The following is a 6,137-nucleotide window of genomic DNA, read 5'->3' on the forward strand; positions in this document are numbered from 1 at the left end:
ATGCTCATTTTAATTTTCTTTAATGTTCCTTTTTTATAAAATGCTAACTTTTTCTAAAAGAACAAACTAAACATTCATGGCCTGATAGTAGTTTAGCTACCTCATTTCATAGACTCCTAAAGCAAACAACTAAAAACTGGGACTTAAGAGAGACTGGAATTGCAAAGATGTGAAGCAATGTACACCAGATACCAAAATTAGAATCAGAATTGGGATTCATCTCCATGTTTGTCTGATTTACATCTGTATAATTTTCTCAGCATTGCCCAATTCCGCTAGATGCATTTAAAATACCCAGGGTCTTTAAATGCTTGGGTAAATGATGGGATCTTTCACTTTATATCTGGACAATTAGTCTTATGCAGACACAGTGTGATTTCTAACTTCTCTATTGATGATATAAAGAGGATAACTACATTTTCAATGTAGATAAATACCTTTTATTATTAAAAAGTCACATGCACACTCAGGATGAAGAGCTGTTAAATAGCCACACCCACAATGTCTTTGCCATCATCAACTATCAGTTATTGAGATCCACTAGCACTGTGCTAGACAAAAAATGGGGCATTTAAAATGCTTCCTGAGCTTCAGTTAATCTGCATATTTATTCCAATGACAGGTATACCAAAACATTTCTTTGAAAAAAATGCAGCGTACCATCTGTCAGTGCTTATTTCAACAAAGAAAATGTCTTTTTCCCCCAAATCATTCGTAATATTGAAGAGAGCTAGAAACACAATTGCATTCCATAGTTTCTCCTTCATGCTTCTGTCACTTTCTAAATGAATTTGGCAGAACCAAATTAATAGCTGAGAAGGACTAGGAAGAGAAATTTCTCGATGGAGAAAAAAAACATTAATGTTTTCAAATATTTACATTCCACCCTGAATCCACAGTCTTCTGTTTTTATTGCTAGATTGTAAAATGGCAATACCAAACCACAAAAATATTTTAATTTTCAGAAAATTAAGAATGAATTATTCTTAGTCTTCTAAAAATATATATATGAATATGTCAAATTTAGGTAAGTGAACTCACAAATCATTATTAAGTTTTTTCAAAGTGTACCTTCTTGGTTAGTGTTACTTCTAACGTGTCCCTTTTGCCCTACCAAGCAGTTTAACAACAGATTTCAGGAAACACAAAAAAGTCTTTTCAAGGTCATAGACGTGAACTATATTGCCATCACATTGAAAAAATAATCAAATGGGCTGAGTATTTAGAGAATTGTTATAAATCTCTTAGTCATAAGAGCCAGAACAAAAGAAATGCCTCAGTGATGCTTAGTTGGTCATAGCTACAGGTCACCACTATCTTTTCTCTGTTTCTAAGAACATAAGAAACATCCATTCCCTCACCCTCGTAAATTTAGACACAGTCATTTGACCTCCACTGGATAGTGATATATAATCAGAAGATGTGTGTTTCATTTCCAGATGGAAGCATTTAATTGTTGGTACTCAGACTTCCAGCCTGCTCCCCTCCTCCTGTAATTGTGGAAGCACCTGGTGACGGAAACACAACTTAGCTGCCGTTGAGAAGTTGTTTAGACCTGCAGTGGACTTTGTTTGTTGGAAAAACTAACTTTGGTTGTTTCAAGGCACTGAGATTTTGAAGTTTGTTTTTATGTCATAAATGAGCCATTCTGATGAATATGAGTACATATAATAATTATAGATTATAAAATGGACATACCAACATTATATATATATGTGTGTGTGTATATATATATATATATATATATATATATATATATATATCTTATAGTTTGTTTTTGACTTGGTAATTATGACCAGTAAATGTAGGATGTCAAAATTGAATGTTTTAATTTATAGTGGTATTTCTATGTTAATTTTCTTTGACAATAAAATCCTTAATGAAATCAGGCCTGAATTGGCACTCTGTCTGGCTTAGCAGAGATCCATATCTATCTATCTATCTATCTATCTATCTATCTATCTATCTATCTATCTAGATTATTATATATCTATCTTTGCTCTTATTTGCTTATCAGCATTGCTCTATCCTCTTTAAGACCCAACTCACATTACACCTCCCCCACTATTCTTTCACTCCACAAGTAATTTTATTTTACCCTTCACTCCCATAGCACATCATGACATCTTTAATTTTTCAGTTGATAAAGATGTTTGAATTTTCTTTAATATATTGATACCTCCAAATTTGCTGATGGGTTTTCTAAAAAATGAAAATTCAAGTCCTTAATATTTTGGGAATCTCTCCTGTCCTATTTTCTCAATCTACATGCTTTATCTTGATCTCTTAAATGCCTCCTTGGTTCTTATGTTTTACCTGTGCTTACTGAAACATGAAGTGAGGATCTGTCCCTTATCACCTAAGGATTTTTCTACTAGAACTTAAAACTAAGTTCATTTTATCTAGCAAGCTCTACAACATATTATCATTATTATGATCTCTATTATTTGCACAACTCTCAGTTTCAGTTTCTTTGTTTCTCTCTTGGTTTTGCTTTTTTTTTTTTTTTTTAACCCACTTAGCAAAATAAAATTATTATCTGCCTTCTGCATAGCTTTACCAGCACAGCTAACATGGCTGAAAAAAACCTCATAACCATGCTGACTTGCCTGACACTAAATCAGCATCATTTGATCCACCTTGTTTCCTTTTAATATTCATGGGCCTTTCCAGATCCTAGGTAAGCCAACCCTACTGCCTGTGTACTAGACCTGGTTTCCTAGTCTTACCTAACTGAAGAGCAAGACTCTAGCCATTGCCTGATCTCTCACTTACATGGTCAAACATTCCCTTTACTGATCATTCCACAAAATACATGAACATACTGCTATTTCTTTTCATTTTATTAAAGAAGCTTACAAACAAAAAGCTTTGTTTGTTGTTCTCAGTGCCCCTCCAATACTAACCAACTTTTTATCTTTAGAGCCAATCTTTCTGAAACAGTTCTCTGTGCTTACTGTCTCCAAATTCTGTCCCCCACTTCTATCTTTAAAAAAAAAAAAAAAATATATATATATATATATATATATATATATATATATATATATTTATTTATTTATTTATTTGGAGTTGGGAGAGAGAGAGAGGGAGAGAGTATGAGTAGAATGGAGGGGCAAAAGGGCAGAGGGAGAAAGAGGCGCAGAAGAAAAGGGAGAGGCAGACTCCCCATTGATTAGGGAATCTGACCTGGGGCTCCTTCCCAGGACCCTAAGATCATGGGCTGAGCTGAAGACAGCCACTTGACCAACTGAGCCACCCAAGTGCTCCTCCTCACTTCTGTCTTGAATCGACTGCAACCAGGTTTCAATTACTCTGTCTACCTAAAGTGCTCTTTAAAAGATCACAAAAGACCCACACTTTGTTACACAAAATGGTCATTTGAGTCCTTATCTGATTGGCAGCAGCATCTCAAAACAAGATCTTCACTTAGTTTTCAAGATACCATTCCCTCATGGATTTCCTCTCATCTTTCTGCCCATTTTTTTAGACTTTCTTCCTCATTTACCAACCTGGAAATGTCAAAGAGCCCCAGGGCTCCATCCTTTACCTTACATAGGTTTTGAACTTTCATTCTTTCTATAGAGCTTCTCTAGTCTCATGGCATTACATACCATGCCCATGGTGATGATTGCCAAATGTTTAACTCCTGTCTAGACCTCTTTGGATACTCAAGTATGCAACTGGTTTCTTGTCATTTCTTCTTTAATGTCTAATAGGCATTTTATGGTCAATATGCTGTAAACAAATGTTCGGTATTTTCTAATGCTATCCAACCTTATGTGGTCTTTTTGAAGTACTTTTATTGAAAGTCAAAGATAATTCCATTTTTTTGGTTGCTTGAGAAAAAATAAATAGCATCATCCTTTGACTCTTCTCCTTCTCTTACCGTTGAGGCTGACAGCAAATCTTTTCTGCCTGACCACTCTTTACCACTCTTACTGTCACTATCCTAGTCCAGATCATCCTCTCTAATCAGGGATTTTTTCAATAGTTTCTGTCATAGGCAGAATTTTAATATGACTGCCCAATGACCCGTGACTTTGTAAGATATCTTCTCCTTGTTTGGGGAAACAACCTGTAATTTGTTGCTAATAATGGAACATGGCTCAATGATGAAATAGCTCAGCTTGTTGACATACCCTAAAATCTCTCTTGTGATTATGTTACCTCCTAAGGCAAAGGTGAAGGGATTTGGGAGATGTAGGTAAGGTATCTTAAACAATTGAGTTATTTAAAAGGAGATCATCCTGATGGGCCTGACTTAGTCAGGTAAAGCTATAAAAAGAGGTCCCAGAGTCAGAAACAGAAATCAGATTCCCCCACTGACCTTGAAGTAAGCTCCTGTGTTGTGAGATAACCATGTCCTATGGGACTTTGGGAATCTTCTATGAGGTGAGAGTAGAATCCAGTTTCAGATAAGTGCATAGCCGGGCTAAAACTTTGATTGAAGCCTTGTGAGACTCTGAAGAGAAAGAAGATTTAGTTAAACCATGTTTGGATTTCTAATCCATGCAAACTGTGAGCTTTCTAACTGGTCTCATGAATCTCTAAAAGTAGAACTCTCTAACCATTTTATACTTCTCCACTCTTAGTTTTATCTTAAGACTTCAATCAATTGACCTATTTATATTTGATTATTTTGTACATTCTCTCCTCTACAATTGAAGTTCTGTAAGAGTGGAGACTTTTGTTGATTTTGTTCATTGACAGAAGATTTTTAATACCTACAAGCACACGTGGTCCATAGAATATGTTCAAAGAGCTTCACGCAATAAAAACTACTTTTGTGGCCATTTTGTGGCAGTGAGACCCGCAAATAAAGGGGAGCACTGGGGCTGCGGCGAGAGGAGGAGCGGGGGTCAGGGTGGTGCGATCTGGTGGCCTGGGCCAAGCAGGCAGCAGAGCCTCGGCCTGTGTGCTGGGCAGCACCTGCGTGGCCTCCATCTGGGGAGGATTCAAGATGACCAACGAGAAACCTCTTCCCAAAAAGGTTCGACTGAGTGAAACAGACTTCAAAGTTATGGCACGAGATGAGTTAATTCTAAGGTGGAAACAATATGAAGCATATGTCCAAGCTTTGGAGGGCAAGTACACAGATCTTAATTCTAATGATGCAACTGGGTTAAGGGAGTCTGAAGAAAAACTAAAGCAACAACAACAAGAGTCTGCTCGCAGAGAAAACATCCTTGTAATGTGACTGGCAACCAAGGAGCAAGAGATGCAAGAGTGTACTACTCAAATCCAGTACCTCAAGCAAGTCCAGCAGCCTAGCATTGCCCAAATGAGATCAACAATGGTAGACCGAGCGATCAACTTGTTTTTCCTAAAAATGAAAGGTGAACTGGAACAGACTAAGGACAAACTAGAACAAGCCCAAAATGAACTGAGTGCCTGGAAGTTTACGCCTGATAGGTAAACAAATCATACTCCCCAGTCAAGACTTCCCTTGACAGTCCTACTACAAGAAAGCTGTGGTGGGACAGCCAAGTACTCGTTTCTACACCAAGACTCAGACTTTTTGAGCCAAAAAAAGCCACATTCTTATACTATCCAGCTTGTAATGGTTAATGTAAAACTTACCAGATGAACCTTGTGTTTCAGCTTTTTTTTTTCTTCCCCCTCCCCTTGCTTCAGAGGCCTGATGGCGTCGGACTATTCCAAAGAAGTGGCCACCTCTGAAAAATTCCCCTTCTAAAACATGTAGACACTTGAGAAATGTTTCTGTTTGAAGAAAATAGAGGGAGAAACAGAAGTCTTAAGTCTGTGGCACACTGTGTCTTCAGACAGTTTGGAGGAATGAAAACCTAGAGATTTAAAATCATGAATTGAACATGTAAAATTCCAGTAAAATGTAAAAATGGAATATGCATCCCTCATGCATCGCTCTTAACCTTGAGCATAGTAACTTAGAGACACTGTATCTCAAGTTTGCCAATAAGAATGTGAACTTCGTGATTGTTGTTGAACTGGGTCAAAACTCAAATGAGGTGAATTTTGCCTTTAAAGAGTTTATTTGCTAAGTACCAATTTAATAGTCACGAGAGAATCAAATAATAGATGTCAGTACAAATAGTTCATATATTTAACCATTTAGTTTGGGGCTCTATATTACTTGATTGAGCCTTAAATCAATGTGG

At 36.8% G+C, this 6,137-nt stretch overlaps 1 pseudogene; it reads left to right on the forward strand.

The window, feature by feature from the left end:
* The first annotated feature begins 4,931 nt into the window (after nucleotides 1–4,931).
* On the forward strand, nucleotides 4,932–5,869 carry LOC140603368 (pre-mRNA-splicing regulator WTAP-like; annotated as a pseudogene).
* Nucleotides 5,870–6,137: the final 268 nt, after the last annotated feature.

The sequence above is a fragment of the Canis lupus genome, chromosome 14, assembly GCF_048164855.1.
Source record: "Canis lupus baileyi chromosome 14, mCanLup2.hap1, whole genome shotgun sequence".
NCBI classification, from domain to species: domain Eukaryota; kingdom Metazoa; phylum Chordata; class Mammalia; order Carnivora; family Canidae; genus Canis; species Canis lupus.